We start from the raw sequence: 7,835 nt of genomic DNA on the forward strand, positions 1-7,835 counted from the left end.
TATTTTTTTTATCACTGCCATGAACAGTAACTAAATGAGACAGTGGCTAAATGAAGATCGCCTTGTTATTTAAGCAAGGTAACCAGAGAAAATATTATTATTACAGTTGATATCCAATAGCTGGGCCATGTTATAAATATTTTTTTAGTACAATTTACTTTCATTCTTCTTTTAACTCCCACCATACATACCTAGAGAATTGCCGAATATGAGAACAAATTTGTTGGTAAGCTAATGGAACAATAATCTATTATAGTGGTGAATCTTTTTCCGTCAGATGACATATTTCTACTTGAACAGTAATAGCTGTATTAAGTATCTGTATTAATGGAAAAATACTTGGCTTCATTTTCACTTCCCTCCAATTGCACCATGCACAAGTAACCATTTTAATGTGACACATGCTCACAACATTGTTGTCATCTCATCTCCAGTCCAAAACCAAAGCAGCTTAAAATTGTCTTTAGCTGCTCTGAACTACACTTGTGTTTTCTTTCTTCCTCCAAGAGGATTTTTGTCAGAGAGAGAAACTTGGTTCCTTTGTAGATGATGTAGTTGAGGATGCATCCAGAAACTTGAATTTCCCCCTTTTCAATGCTTTTCTTTAGGTTGCTATGCACCAGTAGATGTTAAGGAGATCAATTGGTGGTTGTTTTTCCCCAATCATAGATGGGGAAAGGAATAAAACCTGGAAATCCATTAATCCTTCTTTCTTTAATCCCAAATGAAAACGGGACACCAATCTCTCTCACCAACCTTGCTATCAAGGCAGAATAGGACTCAGTAGTGATGGCACCACGATTTACGCCAGCAAACATGTCACAAACTAAGTGAGAACATTTCAGCATAGCTGTGCAGCTCTGCTTTTTGTTAGCCAACACAGTCTAAACTTTAAAGCAAGAACAGGTAACTGATATCATCTACACATTTTGAATTATCATTTCCAAAATACCTTCTGATTTCTGTGAGGCTTTGACAGATGGAGTTTATAATCAAAAACATTTGAAAGCCCATGATTATCCATCTTTGGGGCACATTATGTCCATTTTTACATATTGTTGTTTCCAGTTTTGCTTGAGATCATTTGTCTGTTAGACTCATAAACACAGTTTCTCATCCCTCATTCCCTAGAATGTATTTAGATTAGTGTTTGACATGCATTTTAAACAAAGCTTGTGCAGAACCGAACTTTTAAGAATTAATCAATTGCAGTTCTAGTTGTTTGACAAAATGCATAAATGTCCTGCTGTGACTTATTTGATATTGTCCCAGACATTTCTGCACATTATGGGCACATCTACACATCTCCGGATTTTTGATTTGAAGATACTGTAGTTGGCTAACTGTTTTTACAAGATGCAGCCTTCTTCTCATCCCCAACATGTAGCTAAGGCCAGCTGACTTTGGATTTTTCTATACTTAGGGTTCAGTGCATTGGTGGGATTCAAATAATTTAACAACAGGTTCTCTGCCGTAATGATTTCTTCCAACAACCAGTTTACCAAACTGCTCAGAAATTTAACAACCGGTTCTCACAAAGTGGTACAAACTGGCTGAATCCCACCACTGGTTCAGTGGAGTATTCAAAGTCTTCTCAACACAAGCATTTCTATAATTATGGTATGTGGTGTGTATAAGTATAAATCTTTATTACAGTCAAAGACCAGCAATACACATTACTTTTTACAATATATTAAAAAAGTACTGACGTTAAAATATATTTTAAAAGTATTGACATTAAAAGTGGATAATAACATACATGATCTCAAACTGCTCGGGTCACTCCCTGGTTTACGTGGGAGAAAAGCTGATAAGTATGGGAGTAAATACAAATGGTCCAGAAATTGTTAGTGATATGTCCAAATAATTGGTGCAAAATGACAACTATAATTCTGTAACCAATTTGTTTCTTGTGGACATTGCAGCAACACAGAATTTGGCCACTGCATACGTGGTAGCTGGGTTTGTGTCCAGGAGGAGAAAGTCTACATAAAAATTGTCTGCCCTCCCTGGCTATCTCTTTAATAAGGGGAGAATATATGCAGACCTATAAACTCTGAATAGCTCACAGTGTAATAGGACATGTGATATATCTTCAACTTCTCCCTTTACCACATATACAAACCCGTTCTGCTATAGATGTTCTCTTATACCTGCCCTGGAGGAGTGCTGAAGGAAGAATGTTAAATCTGGCTCTGAAGAAAGCTATTGTTTTGGGAAGATCAGGTCATTTAGATATCCTGCCGATTCCCACACACCCTGCTTGATTCTGTTCCTACTGTGGAGAGGCAACCTATTTAGTTCTTGAAATTCCAAGTTCTTCATTCTATTGATTACTATTTGCTTTGCTTGGTCAAAGCCTAGGGACATTGAGAATACCGGTGAGAGCCCATAAGAGCCCAGTTTATGATCTTTTGCCTGTTTCCAGAGGGAGGGGAAGTTGTCAGTCAACACTAGTGGGGACAGTCCCTCTGGAAAGAAATAAATTTTAAGCCAATGAATGATCATCATCTTCCAGGCTCTTACCTGAATTTGAGGCATGCCTGTTCCAATTCTTAACTGGGCATTTGGAGTTCCTTTGGGTGCAGCTAAGATGGCTCGCAGGAATTTGGTTTGTATGGTTTCTAGCAAGTCTTTCTTTGCAAGGATTCCTGTTTATGCCCCATATAGAATTTGCGCCAATGTTTTGGCCCCAAAAAGTTTTAGGCAGCAGGTACTAACTGCCCTCCCCCTGTGTAAAAGATGTGTTTAATTGCATTTAAGGACCTATTGGCTGGTTGCAATGTATGATCAAGGTGTGCCTTCCATGTCCCTTGCGAGTGGAAAACCACCCCAAGGTATCTAAATATTCTAACCTGTTCCAAACTATGTCCTTCTATTTTCCAGGAGTATTGGCTAGGTCTTTTAGCAAAAACTAATATTTTTGATTTATCAAAGTTAAGGACCAGTTTGTTTTGCCTGCAATAACCAAGTGCTGCCCTAATTGCTCTCTTCAGTCCTATAGGAGATTGTGAAATAATAGCGGCATCATCAGCATATAGGAGAAATGGAATTTTACGTTGTGCTAGGTTAGGAGGATGGAGATCGACAGACCCAAGGCCTGAGACTGCTGTTATGCAATGCAAGGTCCGTTGTCAATAAGGCCCCCCTCATCCACGATCTGATTTTGGAGGGGGACCCGGACCTCGCCGGAATAACCGAGACCTGGTTGGGCCACGAGGGAGGTCTACCCCTTGTGGAAATGTGCCCTCCAGGTTATCGAGCATTTCACCAGCCTCGGGCCCAGGGAAGGGGCGGTGGGGTAGCAGTGATTATCCGGGAAGACTTAGACCCGAGAGAGTTCACTGTGCCGCAGACATCCGGGTGTGAGTCCCTCGTCGTGAGATGGGGCCCAGGGAGGCAGTTGGGCCTGCTGATAGTATACCTGGCTCCTCGCTATACTTCAGCGGCCCTGCCCGAACTCCTTGAGCTGATCTCATCGGTGGCGGTTGAGACCCCCAAACTTTTAGTGATGGGGGATTTTAACCTGCCGTCGATGGGAGAAGCGTCTGAGGGGGTTCGGGAGTTCATGGCTTCCATGACAGCCATGGACCTGACCCAGTTAATTCAGGGCCCTACTCACGAGGGAGGCCACACCCTGGACCTCGTTTTTGTCTCTGGCCAGTGGACGAGTGATCTGGGAATAGGGGATCTAGACATTATTCCCCTGTCATGGTCGGATCACTCACTTCTCTGGCTGGACTTCCCTGGTGCTACCCCCCGCCGCGAGGAGGCGGAACTGGAAGGTATTAGATGGTTCCGCCCCAAGCGCCTGATGGAACCGGACAGGTTCCAGACGGAGCTTGGGCCACCTCCTGTGGACCTGACCCGCCCCCGAGTGGAGGACCTGGTAGTCGCATGGAATAGTGCGACTACCGGGGCCCTAGACCGGGTGGCGCCTTTGCGGCCTCTCCTGCGGCGACGAACCACCCTGGCACCTTGGTTTACCGAGGAGCTAAGGGTGATGAAACGCCACAAGAGACGCCTAGAGAGTCGTTGGAGATCCTCCCGCTCCGAATTTGACCGAGCACAGGCACAAGCCTATTTGAAGACGTACCTTGTGGCATTAAGAGCGGCCAAACGTCAACATTGCGCAGCTCTTATTGCGTCTGCAGATAACCGCCCTGCCGCCCTGTTTCGGGTGACCCGTTCTCTCTTGTTTGAGAGACCACGGGAAGCCCCACTACAGGGCAGAGCAGAGGAGTTTGGGAATTATCTACAGGACAAAGTCGCTCAAATCCGGATGGGATGGACCCCTTTCAGTGGTTCAGTAGAGACGCCCGCTGCGAGTCTTGAGGGACCGCTTTGGGAGGAGTTTGACTCGGTTGCCATCGAGGATTTGGACAGGTTGCGTGGACGTCTGCGACCCACCACATGTTTATTGGACCCGTGTCCCTCCTGGCTTGTACTGGCATCCTGGGAGGTTACGCGCGACTGGCTCCTGGGCCTGGTGAACGCCTCGTTGGGTGAGGGGTCTCTACCGGCCGCCTTGAAAGAGGCGGTGGTGAGGCCCCTGCTCAAGAAGCCTTCCCTGGACCCAACGGACCTAGTCAATTATCGTCCAGTCTCCAACCTTCCTTTTTTAGCGAAGGTTGTAGAGAGTGTGGTAGCACAGCAGTTCCCACGTCACCTGGAGGAAAATGATTATCTAGACCCGCGCCAGTCCGGCTTCCGACCCGGGCACAGCACGGAGACGGCCTTGGTCGCATTGGTTGATGATCTCTGGAGGGCCAGAGATAGGGGTTGTTCCTCTATCCTGGTCCTATTAGATCTCTCGGCGGCGTTCGATACCATCGACCATGGTATCCTGTTGCACCGGCTAGAGGGGCTGGGAGTCAGGGGCACCGTTTTACGGTGGTTTGGCTCCTACCTCTCTGGTCGGACGCAACGTGTGTTGACAGGGGAGCAGAGTTCGACCCGGAGGCCACTCACATGTGGAGTGCCACAGGGATCGGTACTCTCGCCTCTCCTGTTCAACACATATATGAAACCGTTGGGCGAGATCATCCGTGGTTTCGGAGTGGGATATCATCTGTATGCTGATGACACTCAGCTATACATTTCCACTCCGAACCACCCCAATGAGGCCGTCGAAATGATGTCCCGGTGTCTGGAGGCCGTACGGGTCTGGATGGATGGCAACCGACTAAAACTCAACCCTTCCAAGACGGAGTGGCTGTGGCTTCCGGCCTCCCGGTTCAACCAGGTGCTTCCATCTCTGGCCATCGGGGGCGTCCAACTAGCCCCCATGGAACAGGTGCGCAATTTGGGCGTCCTCCTGGATGCCCGGCTGTCCATGGACAACCATGTAACAGCCGTGGCAAGGGGGGCGTTCCATCAGGTCCGCCTGATGCGCCAATTGCGCCCCTTATTGGACCGGGATGCCCTACGCACAGTCACCCATGCGCTAGTGACGTCTCGCCTGGATTACTGCAATGCTCTCTACATGGGGCTTCCCTTGAGATGCACTCGGAGACTACAGCTGGTCCAGAACGCGGCCGCGCGGGTGATTATGGGGAGGACTAGATACTCCCCTGTAACACCTCTCCTGCGCGAGCTGCACTGGCTGCCTGTGGTCTACCGAGTGCGTTTCAAGGTTTTGATTATGATCTTTAAAGCGCTCCATGGCACAGGGCCTAGTTATATGCAGGATCGCATCCTGCCCCACACATCCCTACGACCAATTCGCGCACACAGAGAGGGACTTCTCCGGGTGCCGTCCGCCAAACAGTGTCGGGGGGCGACACCCAGGAGCAGAGCCTTCTCTGTGATGGGCCCAGCCCTGTGGAATGACCTCCCCCGCGACATCAGGATTACTTCCGACCTCCGCTCCTTCCGTGTACAGCTGAAGACCCACCTCTTTCAATTATCCGGCCTGGCTCAATCGCAATCGTAATCTTCCCATTCCTCCAAACTGTTTTTAAACTGTCCGTAAATATTAATTTTTTGGGTTTTTACAATTGGGGTATTTTAAAGTTGATCTTAACTGTCTATTGATGCAATTTGTTTCCTCCTCCGTGTATGTATACGTGTATGTATAGGTGTTGTATATGTATGTACGTTGTTGTTTATGCTCCATTGTACGCCGCCCCGAGTCCTACTTGGAAAGGGAGCGGCTAATAAATCCAAATTTATTATTATTATTATTATTATTATCAGGGTTCTGTAAGAGATCGATCAGGGGATTGATATAGAAGTTAAAGAGGGAGGGGGACAGGATGTTGTACCCCTTTTTGTACCCTTACTGGGCCGGTTAAAATCCCCTGGGGATTTCACCTCACTTTCAAGGTGGAATTGGCATACAATTTTTGTATGAGGAAGAGGAGGCATTTATCAATAGTAGTGCATTCCCAGAGGGTGTTCCTGGATATTGAATCAAAGGCCTGCTTAAAAAAGGCCACAAAAAGAAAGGATTTTTTTTATATGTGTATTTTTGTAGTAAATGGTGGAGTACCAAAATATGATCCACCGTTGATCTTCCTTCTCTAAAACCAGCTTATTCATCTTTGATTATCCCCCCTGAAATTAGCCAATCCTGAAGTTTGTAGTTTAGGTGTTTGGCATACAGTTTATTAATAACGCTCAGAAGATTAACAGGTATGTGGTGTTTTTGGCAGGATTAGAGCTCATAATCTCCCGGTTTCTAATCTGATAGTTTAACCATTACACCATACTGGCTCTCTAACTAGCCTGCAATGAATACAGAATACAGTACAGCCTGGCAGTTTAAGCAGAACAAATGTATGCTTGCATAGTTTGAGCTGCCTTGCAAAATCAGTGGCTCTGAATTTCTGTGGGAGCTGTTTATCTAATAGAAGGCAACATAGTTCAAAACTGTGAAACACAAAGGATTATTTGTTATTCTCAAATTGTAGTTTAAATGAGATAAACAATTTTGTTCTATGTTGAGAGGTCCTGTGTATTTTCTAATCCTAAATCATTTCTAAGTATATTGTGGAACTTCAAAATGGTTGCAGGTCTAAGATCTGGAGACAAGAATGTACTGAAAGAATATGAGGCATTACAACTGTCCTGTTTGTCAGCGCACAGCATAATTTAATAATATGAAGCTATTAGCTATAGTAGAATCGTACACACATTTACAATTGTATGGCAAACTTTCAGTTTCATTATAATGCTAGTTTTACACATGTCAAAAAAAACAGAAAAGCCAGTGTACAGAGCTAGAGAAAGGAACATTTTCCTTCTCTACTCTATAAAGTACATTCTGAAAAATTGGTAATATCTGTATTTAGAGCTCTGAGTGCAGAATACGTCTTGTATATACCCATAGCAAAATCATGTGTAATATGATTACACTTAAGAATATTGTTAAACGAGCTGAGCAGAATTCACAACTTAAACTAAAATATAAGTGGCTCGCTTGTTGACTGAGGGTTGTACTTTAGATATAGCCGTTACGGTTCCTTTTAGGTTCAGAGGGTTGCTCAAACCCATATAATTGGGTTAATTCAATCAGTCGTGCATTAGTGTGTTGTATAAGCCCAAGCCTTGTATTGTTGCCCTTTCAAGGTTTTCAGCAAACCGCATCTTTTACTTTGTTTCATTTAAGACAATGCACTTTAAGGAGGAAAGGAGGGAAATGAATGCCATATCTTCTCGAGTGGGAGGGGGAAAACTGTTTCGCTGAACACATTCTGAGGGAAGAGATTGCCTTGAGACAGACTTCACCGCCTTATTTCTCTGCTTCGTGATGCCTGCTGGGAATTGTGGTCTTTCTTTTTGCCAAGGACCGGTTTTTCCTACAGTCGGGGAGTTCAGCCTTCAGTTCCCAA

The sequence above is a fragment of the Natrix helvetica genome (assembly GCF_964273705.1).
Source record: "Natrix helvetica genome assembly, chromosome: 3".
Taxonomy (NCBI): Eukaryota; Metazoa; Chordata; class Lepidosauria; order Squamata; family Natricidae; genus Natrix; species Natrix helvetica.